The 14,205-nt window shown below is 57.7% G+C and overlaps 1 long non-coding RNA gene across 2 annotated transcripts; it reads left to right on the top strand.

The window, feature by feature from the left end:
- The first annotated feature begins 1,740 nt into the window (after positions 1–1,740).
- On the top strand, positions 1,741–8,803 carry LOC105098719 (uncharacterized). Of its 2 annotated transcripts, none has more exons than XR_010379463.1 (5): positions 1,741–1,919; positions 2,871–2,999; positions 4,453–4,810; positions 5,781–6,041; positions 7,490–8,803. It is a non-coding gene; the product is annotated as an uncharacterized LOC105098719 (long non-coding RNA). The 2 variants fall into 2 exon arrangements; XR_010379462.1 differs by having other exon boundaries at positions 2,871–4,188.
- Positions 8,804–14,205: the final 5,402 nt, after the last annotated feature.

Raw genomic sequence — 14,205 nt, 5'->3', positions numbered from 1 at the left:
CAAATAAGCAAAAAAAATTTTCCCTCACTTAACTAGCCATCCCACACTCCATACAACACCCATTGGAAGTGTATAGTTTGGTGGTTTTTCGTGTACTCAAAAGAATTGTTTTATAGCTGTCACCATGGCCAACTTTAGAACATTTGTATCACCCCAAAACGAAAATGTGCACCCCTCAGTAGTCACTCCCATTCAGCTTCCCAGCCCCTGGTGACCACTCATGTGTTTTCTGTCTCTAGGGATTTGCATATTCTGGACAGTTTGTATGAATGGAATAGTACAGCATGTGGCCTTTTTGTGTCTGGCTGCTTTCACTTAGCATAATTGCATTTGAGGTTCATCCACACTAGCCTGTTCCAGAACTTGATTCTTTCTCATGGCCACATAATAATCCATCCTATGTATAGACCACATTTTATCCATTCATCAGTTGGTAGACATCTGGGTTTTCACTTTCTGTCCATTGTGAATAATGCTATGAGCATTCCTATTCAAGTTTGTAGATTATATTTTCACTTATCTTGGGTGCATGTAAACCTAGGAGTGGAATTGCTGGGTCATGTGATAATTCTGTTTACCCTTTTGAGTGTGTGTGTTTGTGCTTAAGCAATTTTATGATTGAACGAGACAGTGACCGTGAAAGAGCTATAAGCTCTAAAGCACTCTTAAGGTAAAGCCATTATGAATACAGACAAGCCAGGATGTATGGCTGTGCACTAGCACCACCGCTGCTTGTATATTTAAGTGTAAAATGCCCATCTGCTGATACCCACAGTAGAAACTGCACAGGAATGCACTGTGGCAGCCTAAACGGAGCAACAAATATGGTCCATGATTAAACTGCCATTCCAAAAGCCTGAACCTGGGCCCCCACAGAGTAATAGGGTGGAGAGGAGCCGTGATCATGCAGACATAGGGGTGGCCCTGTGGCCAGCTTGGCCTTCCTATAGCTCCTGAGTGAAGAGTAGCCAAGATGATAGGGGACGATCACACTCGGAACTGATCAGGCACGTAAGGATCTCTGTTTAATTGTTCCGGAGCCATGGGCCCCAGCACCCTTGCCCCTAAGGCTCCTTGAGAATGTCTCCTTGCTGATCTGATTCCCTCCCATGAAGGAACTCGGGTTCGCCTACTGCCTGCCTATAATCCACGTCGGATACTCGTTTATGTAGAGGGAAACTAAGTCACCCTTTTTGCTTCAGTTTCATTTATCAAAGGGGATGATGGTGCTGATGAATGTGACAGCATCTGCCTCACAGGGCTGTGAGCAGGATTTTAGAAGTGCCACATAAATCCCACTGAGACGCCTTGCCTTCCCGGCCGGTTCCTACTCCCTAGCCACTGCCTCGGGCTTCAGCACGCCCCAGCCCCTTCCCGGCCTCACTGGGATAGCCCAGGGCTTGGCGGTGTGCGGCCCCCGCTTTCCGCTCTCTGGCCAGCCCTCTGCTCTGCAGCCCTGGCTGCTCGCACCTCCCTCCGATATGCTTGGGCCCTACTGGGAAGCCCTCTACCCACCATTTGACACTGCCTCTTGCTGGCCCGCGCCCCACCCGCTGGCCAACCCTGTGCACGCCGAGCTCTCCCCTCCCCGGGCCAGCCAATCCGCGCTTGGGCGGTGGCTCGTGCCACGTCATTGGGTTTTATACGGTCACTCATTGAGCAGCAGCCAATCACCGTCGCCAGAGCCACAGCAGGCAGTGGGGCCACGCCCTGAGGGGCAAGCGATAGGCGTGAAGCTGGTGCCCGGCTTCTGCCAGGGGCCCAGCCCCCATGCGGAGAGTGCCCTGCGGCGGCCTTGGAACCCAGAAACAACTCGGATAAGGGCACTGCTCCTGACCGTGGGCTGACAGTGGTGGGGAGCAAGAGGTATGGCCAGAGAGAAGGGGACTCTGAGGTAGACAGAACTGCGGCAGGCAGAGGTGAGTGAGACGGGGAGGAGGGGGTGGATATGGCTAGAGGTGCAGATAAGGGTGGTGGCCGAGGTATGCAGCCCAAGTCTTCCTGGACTTCAAAATAAGGAAGGTGATACAGAGCAGAGTTCCTCTTCAGACTCAGACCTCCGAAGCAAATGGGATCTGGGACCAGAGTCCTCCAGCAATAGCTCGCCGCCCTATAGACGAGCTGGCCCAGGTATGGCCATACTTGTCACGGAAAACGGAGACAGGTACCTTCTACAGCCCCACTGGAGCATTAGGCCATGCTGGGCCATACATAGGATAAGAAAAGGGATGGCCTGAAACTCAAGAATCTTGAAATGATCCCTAGTGTTGTTCCCTATTTACTGAGAACAGCGGAGTTACAGAACATTCAAGCAGGAACCAAGGTGTGTAAGGTATACATGCCGAGATGAAACATACCCCCCGCCTTACTGTAACCCTTATACCCATGATCATGCTGTCATTGGATTCCAGTTATGGGTCTAATGGCAACAGGGTGTGGATGCAGAGAGTCTGGAGGACGACGGGTCTCCCTTTGCAAGGCATCTGCCCCAGGTGAGGTAATGACACAGTCCTCGAGGGAGGGAGGGCAGGCTACTTCGTCTGGCAAAACAGGCTCAGTGGGACTGGGGTCTTCCCAATTGTCAGCTTCAACTGCAGCCAACCAGCTGTCCCAGTTCCAGGTTTCAGGGTCCCAGTCCTCCAACCACTGCTCTACCTTTCATATGAGAAATGTGGAGAGGCTGGGAATTCAACGGGCCTTCGGATTCTGTAACCCTCACAATGAAATGCTGTGTTTCCTTTCCAGCACCTTCAGCCCTGCAGGTACAGGGAGTACGAGAGTTTTGTAGGGCTGCATGGAAGTTCTCTGGCTGTCATAGTGTGACTTGTAAGGGATCTGACCTTGTCATCTGTTCCTCTGTACACTCCCAGGTACACTCAAGAGTCATCCCATACTGCAGTCCTGATAGCCATCGTGACCTTCCTGACCGTCCAGGGCGGCAGCCACTCCAGCTCCCCAGGTACTTGCTGCAGTGGACTCTTCATCCCAGTCAACTGCAGGTGAGACCCTGGCGAACTGTGAGGCCCCTGCAGGTCATGGGTGCCTCGAGCCCCACTTGGTCACTCACGGAGCGGAGGGCTGAAGGAACAGGGACAGTACAGGAAGAAGCTGCCGCCCCTGGAGCAAGGGGCAGAAGGGAAGGGGTTGATGTCACTGGAAGGCTAGAAGCCAGCATGAGGGGCGTTGAACATCCAGAGCCCTGGATCTCTGAGGAGGGGCTGCTGCAATCTCTCAGGGAAGGAGGGAGCAACATCATCAGCTACCAGGGGGACCAGGGCAGGAGGTGATTTCTGAGGCACCATCTTCCAGGTCACTAACTCCTTCTTCAGTGGCATCTACTTGTGGTTTAATTAATTTCTTGAGGTTTTTATTCAATGACTGTGCTTTCTTTTTTTAACTTCTAAAATGCTTTTTCTTTTTCAAATCTTTTCACTTTACTCTTATCTTTGTGATTCCCTCTTCTGTATCTTTTTATGTCTCTGGGGGCTACTGCAGAGTAGCTTTATATCACTAATGCAAACGATTTGTAAATATCCATGAGAACTGCTCTCTGATCTCAGGAGAATGCAAAGGTGATGTCAGTCGGTGTTTCAAAGTCCCCGATTAAGCACAAGAGTAGGAGGTGTTTCTCTTTCTCACCCTCCTCCCTTCCTTACGTGCTGACCCAAGGCCTGGGGGATATTCACCTGGGCTCACCTCTGCCGCCTTCAGGACAAGCTGATGTACCCCCCGGCAGGCCCCGGGAATCTCCCAGTGACAAGGGAGCCAGGCTGTAGAGCGTAGCCCACAAAGGGGGGGGAGGTCAGGCTTAGAGCCCAGAGTCCTCGATCCACACCTGGCCTCAGCCACTTGCTAGCTAGTGATTCAGAACAAGCTACCTAACCCTTGTGTGTCATGTGGTCCTCATTTCCTCATCCAGAGAGTGAGGACAGCATCCTACCAACCTTGTAGTGCTGTGGAGAGGGTGGGATGGCTGAGCCCAGGCACACAGCAAACCCTCGCAGCCATTGCCAAAAATGATGTCATCTGGCCTCTGACAGTTAAGGCCTGGGGAGGGGGTCGTTGACAGGGCCAGCCCTCTCTTTGACAGACCTGCTGATTTTCCGTGAAGGCAGGCGGTGGCTTCAGTTAGAGATTGCGGACCCGCCTTCAGCTGGGCCTCCGGGAGTCCTGAACGGGACGCCTGGGGTGAGGAGTCCTCTCCCGGGCAGGGTTTGCTCCCAGGAGCCCAGCAGTAGCAGCACGATGGGGGCGCGGGGAGTGGGGGAGGGGGGCAGTTCCTCTGGCAGCCAGCGGTTGGCTCGCTGAAGCCTTTCTGCCCGCGGCGGGCCCCAGGAGGTAGCCCCTGCTTAAGGATGACGTGGGGGCGGGGTTCTCCTCCTGCTCACTCAGACCCAGGCTGGGATGGACCCACTTCTTTTCATATGCCTGTTCTTCCTTTCCACCGTGCAGGTGACCCTTCGAGAGCACTGGTTTTAGGTGGATTCTCGGTTCTGCTGTCTCACCTTCTGAGGCCCATTAACTCCGAGCGCCTCGGAAACCCAGCCCCTCCCCCCACCGTTTTCAAGGCTGTTCCCTCATGGATCTCCCTCGTGTCCCTGCACTGAAATAATATAACTAGGCTCTTCTCGTTACACATTTCCTTGTCTTTCTCCCAAACTGGACTGGCATCCCTGGAAGGCAGGGGCTGGATGTCTGAGAGGCACTGCTCCCAGTCCCAGCCAAGGTAGCAGCACCCCGCTCCTCCAACACACACAGAGTGATTTGGCCGCAGGCCGACCTACCAGCCTGGGTCCGCAAGGAATTGACGGTGAGTGGGGTATAGCTCGGTGGAAGAGTGCATGCTTAGCGTGCATGACGTTCTGGGTTCATTCCCCAGTACCTCCATTTAAAAAAAAAAATACTTAAAAAATAATTAGCCCCCCCCCCAAAAACAGACAAGGAATTGGCTATGGGGACTCAGAAATTCTGCCCCGAGTCTCATCACTCTCCTCACACTTGGGAGGAGGGCTTTGTGCCCAAGATACATAACCCAGAAAACACCAATTGAGAATTCAATAAATTTGGTCATATAAAAATGTCTGTCTAGCTTCTTGACAGCCCAGACCAGCAAGCCTAGTCTCTCAAGACAAGAGACAGACTGAGGGAAAGAATTTACAACATACGGAACAAAGGACTAACAGCCCTAGTGTATGACCAAGTAGGGTCTTGGGGGGAAGCAATTACATAGTGTCTATTAAAAGTTTAAATGCCCCCAGGTTTTGACCTGGCAGTTCCACTTAGAGGGAATTATCCTAGAGGGAGATTGACGCAAGCTCAGAGTTGGGAGTTGCAGCATTAACATGAATAGCAAAAAGAAGGAGAAGAAAAGGTACAGGTACCTCAACTGGGGATCCATTAGGTAAATTATAGGACACGTATTCTATCAGATACCATGTGGCCAGAGAGAAGAAATGAGCTGGACGTTTGTGTCCTGACATGGAAGAATTTCCAAGATATATTGTTGCTAATTAAAAGAAAATCACCATCAAGTGTCCAGGGTGTGTGTGTGTGTGTGTGTGTGTTTTAAACGGTGTGAATAACTGTGTTGGTGATTGCATAGAAGAATACAGTTTAGAAGAGAGAAACAAAACTATTAACACTCTTGCTTAAAATAATGTTTTGTAACAATGTTCAATTATGTGCTTAAACAATATGCGAGGGTGGTCATGGAAAATGATACAGCCCCAGTGGAAGGCAGTTTGGCAGTTTCTTTTAAAGCTACACATCCACCTCCGTAGGACCCAGCAATTGCACTGGTGGCCGTTTATGCCAAAGAAATGGAAACGTAACGACGACGGGAAAACCTGTACACGAATGTTCTCAGCAGATTCCTTTGTAGAAGCCTAAAAGTGGGAACAAGCAATACGTTCTTCAGTGGGTGAACGCTTGAACCAACCGTGGCTGATCCCCGCCAAGGACTAGAGCTGCAATACAAAGGAAGAACTAACTTAACTATTGTTGAAACGTGCGACGATTTGCCTGGCTCTCCAGGGCATCATGTGAGTGGAAAAAACGGCCCACCCCAGGTTACACACTGCCCGATTCCATTTACGTCACGGTCTTCAAATGACAAAATTACAGAGATGAGAACAGAATTCTGGTTGCCACGGTTGGGAGGAGGGAGGAGGCTGAGGCTATGAAAGGTCCACGGGAGGGATACTTGGGAGGACACACACTGGACACTGATGTCAGTGGGGGTCACGCGCGTGCGTGACACACACACACGGATAAAACCCGGAGCAGCCGTCAGACGGCACCAAAGGCATTCCCCGGGGTGCGGTCGCACTAGCTATGCAACATGCCCACGTTGGGGGAGCGGCGGCAGGGGCTGCGGCCCCTGGGACTTAGTTCCTTCAGAATGCAAGTTCACAGCAAAAGCACGCAAGCTGCGCCTGCCGGACGACTCGCGCGATTCCGCACCGAGAGTCCAGACTCTCGGGGCGCGCGGGACGTCTGCCAGCTCACAGCCGGCCGGGCCCCACCGCGGAGGAAGAAAGCGCGCGAGGGCGGAGCCGAGAGGGGCGCGCACGCGGGCGGCTTGTTTTGATTGGGCAGAAGAGGGGCCCGTCACGCCACGGGGCCGAGTTACCTCGGTCGCCTGGAGGCGGGTCTAGTCACGACTCGAGCTTAGTCATTGGCGGATCTAGCCAGAAGGGGTGGGCAGGAAGGCGGTGCTCCGTGGCTTCCGGTGGGTGCGCCGAAGGGAGGTGAGGAGATAGACGCGGGGGCGGTCCGGGCGGGGCACGACGGGGCGGGGCACGACGCGGCAGGACGACGCCCGGGCCTGCTCGTCAGCGCCCTGGGGCTTTGGACTCCGCCCTCGGCTCCTCTGAGTCCTGGGCCGGGCCAGAGTCCCGGTTCCCCGAGACCCCGGGGGTCTACGCTCTCTCCGGGGGAGAGGCGGAAGAGAAGCCTCCTCAGAGTCCAGGCCCCGGGAGACCTGAGGGCGCCCCTCCCGCCGCTCCTGGCAGGACTCCCACCACTGTCCCGAGGGTGTCTGGCCCTCTAGGTGGCCGGGGATTGTGTATTGGGGTCCCCAGGGGCCTGGTGAGTGGGGAGGGAGGGCAGATGGCAAAGGGCACGGTCTCCGGCTCCCCCCCCCCCCCCCGCAAGTCCTTGCCTCTGAGGGCGGCCTTACTCCGCACTTCTTGGAGCTTCCACCCTCCCAGAGCTCAGAATGTAGCACTCTCCCCGACCCACACACACCCTTGCCCGGCCCACTGTGTTCCAGCGCCCCTGAGTGTGACTGGGACGGGCTCTGTGAAGCATGGATCCTCCCTCCTCCACGCACACATACACACACAAGCTAGTATCCAGGGAGAGGTGGGCAGAGCTGGGGCCAGTACCCGGAGCCATGGTATCTGCCAGAGGTGTCTGTCCAGGCTTCTGGAGGTAGGGTCGTGAGGTCGGCAAGAAGTAACAAAGTCTTCCCCATGTCACTTGACAGGTGTGGCTTGCTGGGAGGGAATCCTGCCCAAGCACGCCTGTTCTCCAGGACAACCTGTGGTTGCAGCCATCAGCCATCAGTGCCTGCCTCTCTGCCTGCCTGCCTCTCACCTGGGGAGGTCAAGGTGAACCCCGCAGAGAAAGCTCGTGGCTTCTCGAGAAGTGGGCACGATCAGGAACCATCCGTCCTGGTGGTTCTCACGCTGGGAGGTGCGTGGGAACACCTGGAAGGCTTCTTCAAGCCCTGGGAAGTGCTGCTGCTGCTGCTGCTTGCTGCTGCTGCTGGTCTGGGGACCCCCACTGTGAGAAGCACTGCTCTAGAGACCTAGAGTGCTGTGTGTGTGCCCCCTGCCCTACCCAGGGCTGGCTCCTTTGCAGGGTCCCTGTGGGCCTGGGAAGTGCCAGGAGGGTGCTAGCTCTCGCGAGATCAGGAGTTTCCCATTGAGTAATGGTCGCCCTTCCCTGCCTGGGGGCACTGCAGGATGCCATCCTCAGTCCAGGCAAGATAAGGTGTCATGTTTGTACACGTGCTCAGCAGGTTCCAGACTGGGGCTGATAACATCTGGACAAGGAGGAGAGGGGGCGGAGATCAGATTTGTGTCTGGGCGTGGGGATGGAAAGGACTCTGACGAGGCAGAGGAGAAAGACCCGAATGCCGAGCTCGGGGATGGGAAAGGAACCTGGGCCCTGAGACCGAGACCAAGCCGACTGGGGGGAGCGTGGAGACCAGAAAGGGGCTTGTCTGCCCAGGAAGTGCCCTGACAGTTGTCTGGGCTGTGGGTGTGGCCCGCCCTCCAGCTGGGGGGAAGCTGTCGCCTTTCCTGCCAAAGGTTCCTCACCTATAGGGTCTCCCAGCTCCTGGGTGATGCTGCCCGGACAGACCTGCTCAACACCCAACACCACCACCCACCGCTTTGGCCAGTCTTTGCGGTGGATAGTCTTTGTTCGGCTCCAGGATGGCCTGCCGTCTAGTTGGAGCGGCAGAGGAAATGCAGTGCCAGTCACCCGCCACCATTTGTGCCCGGAATGAGCAGCTCTGGGACCTCGGCAGCCCAGCATGCTCTGCCTGTGGACTCAGGTGGCGCAGGAGCCTTTGGCTTTCATTTCCCGCCTTCCCCTCTTCCACCCCCTTTTCCTGTTGGGTCATTGGCTTTTCCAACTGGTCCCTGACTGCTTCAAGCTCTCTCTACTCTAATGATAGGAGCCCTGAGTCACATCTCGCTACTGTTTTTTCCCCGCTTTGTCACTTGTCTCTTGACTTTGTGGTTTGGTCGGGCAGATGATTTCAGTTTTTATGTCATCAGACTTTCCAGGCTTTTCCTAATGGCTTCTGGGGTTTCTCATCGGTTTGTTTGCTTCAGACTGACTTAGAGTGGCCTCCATTTAAAATCATCGTGTAGTAGTCACCTATTGCTGGGTAAGAAATTACCCCAAATGTGGTACCTTAACGCAGCTAGCACTTTGTGGTCTCCCAAGTGTCTGAAAATCAGGATCCTAGAAGGCTTGGCTGAGGGATTCCTGCTCGGGGTCTCTCACAGGCTGCAGTCCAGGCGTCAGTTGGGGCCACGGCCATTGGGTCTGCCTGGGGGTGGAGGTGGGGGGCTCTGCTTTCCAAGATCGCTCACTTGCCTGTGGCAGGAGCCTCAGGCCTCCCCACCAGGCCTCTCCATAGGGCTGCTCAGGGCAGGGCTTCCCCAGAGCCAGCGATCTGAGAGAGACAGAGCAGCCCCAAGATCGGAGCTGCAATGTTTTTTCAAATAACTTCATCTCTAAGGCACACTCCCTCCCCTCTGCTGTAGTGTTATGGGTCACACAGGTAAACCCAGGAACAACGCAGGACAGGATGATACCCACTAGGGCGTAAGTGGTTCCTGTTCATGGCGAATGAGAAGGCTCCAAGGAGTGTCCTTGCTGCTGAACCTGGGTCGGGGACTCCTGGTCCCACACAGGCTCCTCAGGAATGTGTCCTTTGTGTAAGCTGGGGTGGTGAGTTCCAGCCCCGGGGCCAGGACAGACAGGGCCTGTGTTTGCAAGGGCAGAGGGTGGCTCTTCATCTTTAAATGGTTGCAAGCAAAACACACAGAAGGCCAGAGAAAGAAGGAATATGTGACAGAGCCCCAGTGTGACCCACAGTGCCCACGGTGTGTGCCCTCTGCCCTCTGCGGAGGAGTGCAGCACTGCTGGCAGCCCCAGCTGGTTGTGCAGCCCTGGACACACGGGCAGGAAGCTCTTTGTCATCACATCAGCACATTCACTGCCAGGGCCGTGTAAGTCCCCACCCAGGCCTGGGCCCCAGGGTGCTCTCCCACCTCCAAGGTCCCCACTCAGTGGTTCAGTCCTGCCCCCACCCCACTCCCTCTCCTTCCCAGTGTGTGTGTGGCGGTGGCGGGGGCAGCTACCTTGCCTGAGGCTGGGGTGACCTCTCTCTGCACATGGGTGCAGCGCCTCCCCTCTCTTCCCCTCCCCTCCCACCCTCCACCTCGCAGCTGTGATCTGGGTTGGGACAGGGAGGAGAGAACTGGGGCCACGCTGTGCAGGTGCAGGCTGACAAGCCCCTTTTCTTCAGTGACCGTGTCAGGTAGCCCCGTACTGGGCTCTGGTGGCTCAGTGGTGGCAGGCGCCAGCCTGAGATGGCAGCCGAGTGTCCAGTTGGTCCCAGGAGGGAGCTCCCCCTGTGGCTGAAGGGGCCTGGAGATGTGCCTGCCCCATCCTTCTTGGCTGGCACTCAGACACGACTTCCCGATGACACGCTTGGTGGCTCTGCATTTGACACACAGGTTCTGTGGGCGGTGAGTGCTTTTCCTGTTGGCTCTCACTGCTGGGCAACGCCGGGTCCCTTGGCGACAGCTCCCAGCAGCATCCAAGGCCGCCATGCACTTCTGGAACCCAGGGATGGTGGGTTTCTGGAGAGCTGGGCTCTCTGTCCCCCAGGAGCAGAGACCGAGGCCATGCCTGCTGGGCCTCACCTCGGGGCTTGTGGTCGTGGCTCCTGGGCACGCCCTTTGGCCAGGGTGTTAGGCCTCATGGCCCTGGGGCTCCCCTGGAGACGCTCAGGCCCGGTGCAGCCCCACACTCCTGGGCCGTCTGACTGTCCCGCTGACCCGTGACTGAGTAAGAGCCACGTTCCGGTCCCTCCAGTTCCTGGGCAGAAGGAATAAGCAGGAGGGCCCGGCTTCCCTGCAGTCTTCCCTCTGAGGCAGCCTGCCACAGGGGCCCTGGGGACTGGAGGGGGACTGGGTCTTCCCTCACCCAGCTGCACAGGCGCCCTTGCCTGGGGGAGCTCCTCCTAGTGGCCCACTCTGTGGGTGGTGTGGGTGGGCACAGTCAGGGCAGCAGCCGGACCCCGTCCCCACCCAGCCTCCCGCCACCGCCAGGGCTGGTCCTTGGCCCTCACCCTCCCCGCGGGAGGGCCTGGGTGCCTTTCCCATTGAACACAGGACGTCTGTGCCTGGCCCGTCCTCACAGGTGTGCGGACCAAGGGCAGTCTCCCAACCCCACCCATCATTCAGTGGTTTCCTCAGCCCTGCTGCCCTGGCTGAGGCCTCGCTGGGCTCGTGGGGACCTTCCAGATACCCGTGGTAGAGGTGGACGAGGCCGGCCCGACCTCTGAGCAGCACCGCGTGGCCCTGCCTGCCGGGTAGCATCCTCCCTGGAGATGCCTGTGGCCTGAGGACGAGGCTGGTGTGGGAGCTGGCAGCAGCCGGGCCCCGGAGCGGGATGAGACACCCCGGGCAGCAGAGCGCCAGCACACACACACGCGGTCCGCGTGGCCCACGCCCAGCACTCCGCGTGCCTGCTGACCCTGACCTAGCGGCCACCTCCTTCCTGGGGGGTGGCTTCTTCTGGCTCCATCGGGGTTCCGGGATGGGGGTGGCCTCCCTCGAGCACCCAGCCCTGTGCCTTGGAGTTGGGCCAGGTCGCCCATGCTGGGGGGCCTTGCAGGAACCCCAGGTGTCTTCAGACTAATGTTGCCCTTGTTGAAATGCTGAGGCTCCCTCCCTGTCAGATGGGTGGCGGCTCCATCCTGAGTGGCTGCTGCTCCCCTTCCCCACCTGGGTGCCTCCCATCCTCCTGGAGGAACAGGCAGCAGGGAGGGTCAGGTGCAGAGGTGTGGCCAGAGCAGGGGTGGGGGCTGCTGTGGTTGGGGCAGTCAGCTCCGCCTTCCCCCTGTCCTGCCTGGCTTGGACTCCGTCCGACCAGACAGGACCTGCGGGACAGAGGTGGAGGCTGCTCCTGACCTGGGCGACCCGCCATCCCCTCCCCAGACTTAATAGGTGAGGTGGGGTTGCCTGGGGAGGGCATGTGGCTGGGTCCTCTCCCCAGCTCCTGGCATGTGTTGGCGAGCAGGGCTCGGGCGTGGGGCCTGTTGGGGCCGGGCCACCACCCCTGCTGGCTCTGGATGGGTGGCCCAGCCTGGACACCCTGTGTGTGAGCCCGGCTGAGGGCCTGGGCCTTGTGATTCCCTGTGTCCTCCTAGCAGTCCGGGTGTCCTCTGGGGGAGTTGCTCAGTGGGGCCGGGGCCCAGGCCATTCTCCCCCAGCAGGATGGGGTCCTGGTGCTCCTTTTCCTGGTGCCATCTGCCTGTCCTCCCCTAAAACCCCTCGCAGGGATGGTGCCCCAGTCTTGTTTCCTCCTGTCCCCTGCCTAGGCGGGCCTCAGGCTCAGGTCCGGTCTGTCCTGTAGCCTCTGTCCTCTGGGTCCTGTTTCCCCCCAGGTTGGCATCTTTCCCCCCTTGCCGACCCATGGGCCTCATGGTTGCCTGGGCGTGATGTGGCATCTGGGAGGGGACAGGGACTCCTGGTTAGCTGGGCTCAGCTCTGGGGCCATTCTCCCACGAGGGTCCCCACCAGGCAGGGGCTTGGAAAGGATGGGAGGCGGGACTGTCTCCTCTTGGCAGACTGGCCCAGGGAGGGGGCAGGAGGCTCTGGGCGATTCATGGAAAGGAGGTGTGCCATGTGGGTGGCAGGTGGGCCGAGAGGAGGAGGGGGTGCCTGGGGGGGGAACCTCTATCCCCCCAGTGGTGCTAGACCTCTCTGTGCCTGGCTCTGCCTCCTCTCCAGCTGAGCAGCTTCTAGAAGCCTCCAGTGTGCCTGCCTCGCTCCCGTCTCAGCCCAGCAGGCTCCACAGAGAAGTGGTGGTTCAGGGGGCGGGGCCTGCCCTGGGAGGGGGAGGGTGGAGTCTCCAGGGACTGGCCCTTTGTGCAACAAACCAGCCTAGGAGAGTAGTAGTGCCATTGTCCTCTCCATTAGGCCCTTGGGGCCTGGAGTGGTTCATCCTCATAGAGCCAGAGGCTGTGCACCCCTTGGCCTGTCCTCTTGGATGGATGCCTCTGTAGTGCTGGCACCAGCTCAGTAGCCACCCTCTCTAGTTAAAGCAGCTGTCCCAACACAGAGTGGTGGTCAAGGCAGAGGGGGCCCTAGGCCTGCCCAGTATTGTCTGCCCCCTCCCCTGGATCTGAGGGTCTGGGGCAGAGGTCGAGGGGCTGGATTAGGAGCTAGGCTTCCTGGCTCCACCTGTGTCCCGCCCACAGCGTCCTCTTCTCTGCACTCCACCAGGGATGCACTCAGCTTCTCGTGCAGAGGCCCAAGGGACTTGCTCCATTGCAAGGGCTGGCTGCTTGGGCTCCTCCCTGCCTGACAGCCGCTGCAACCCCCAGCCCGTGGCACCCCCACTGCAGGGGGCCCCTCAGAGCTCCTGTGGGAGGTAGTCTCAGAGTCCTGGAAAGCACTAGGTCGAGACCTCAAAATCTGGGGTCCCTCAGGGGCTCACGGAGCCCTCAAAAGCCTTTGGGTTGGGGTGCTCAGAGCACTAGGGGGCACTAGGCCAGCCCAGGTGCAGGAACAATGGTGCCCCATGCTACTTTCCTGTGGATCAGTGGCTGCCTCTGCTGTGCCTGCTCCCTCTCTGCTTAGGAGGGGCTGGGGCTGGGTGAAGCCCTTGGTCTGGGTCTTAAGGAGCCGGCCATTGTCCACTTCCTGATCCTCTTCTTCTCCTTCCCAGAGGTCATGCTTTTCTGTGGCTGAGAAGCAACCCTGCCTGGGATCTGTCAGCTCATCCTGGTCTAGAAAGTGCTTCCAGAAGCAGGGCATGACTAGCATGCTTGGAGCTGCCCAGTTGTGAGAGGCCTGAATATGTGAGCCTTGGCTGACTTTGAGGCCCTTCTCTCCAGATGGCGGTTTAGGTTGCCGGGGTGGGGTGGGGGGTTGCGTGGTTGCAAGTGGAACATCAGAGTTGTGTGCATAGGGCAGGAAAGTTAAGGAGGGCTTGGGATGGGGCATGGGTGATTTGTTTTCTTTTTTATAGTAGGAGACACTTGCGCAGGGATGTGGGAAGTGATGAACAGAGAACCTGAGGGGCTGAGGTTGCCCTAGTGTGATGATGGCAAGAGGGAACCAGGGCAAGGCTCACCCAGGGACGTAGTGCAGGACAGGCGAGGACACCTGGGGCTCAAGTGGGAATGGGACAAACTCTGTGACCAATGGGCAGTGCCCTGAATATGTCCATCTGTCCACTGAGGGACCTTCAGACCTACAGCCTTACCCCCAGGGCAGGGAGCCTTATGACAGTGCCCTATCCAGGGGATAGTGACACATTTAAGATGCCAGGAGGATGGCCATGGCCCGCTGTGATTTAAGTCCTGCTTATCTGGTTCTCCCACCCAGCACTTTATACGTCCTGTAGCCTGGCCTTCCCCTCAGGCAGCACCTGTTCCTGGTG

The sequence above is a fragment of the Camelus dromedarius genome, chromosome X (genome assembly GCF_036321535.1).
Source record: "Camelus dromedarius isolate mCamDro1 chromosome X, mCamDro1.pat, whole genome shotgun sequence".
Taxonomy (NCBI): Eukaryota; Metazoa; Chordata; class Mammalia; order Artiodactyla; family Camelidae; genus Camelus; species Camelus dromedarius.
Note: the sequence above shows the minus strand (reverse complement) of the source record. Positions and strands in the feature narration are given on the sequence as shown.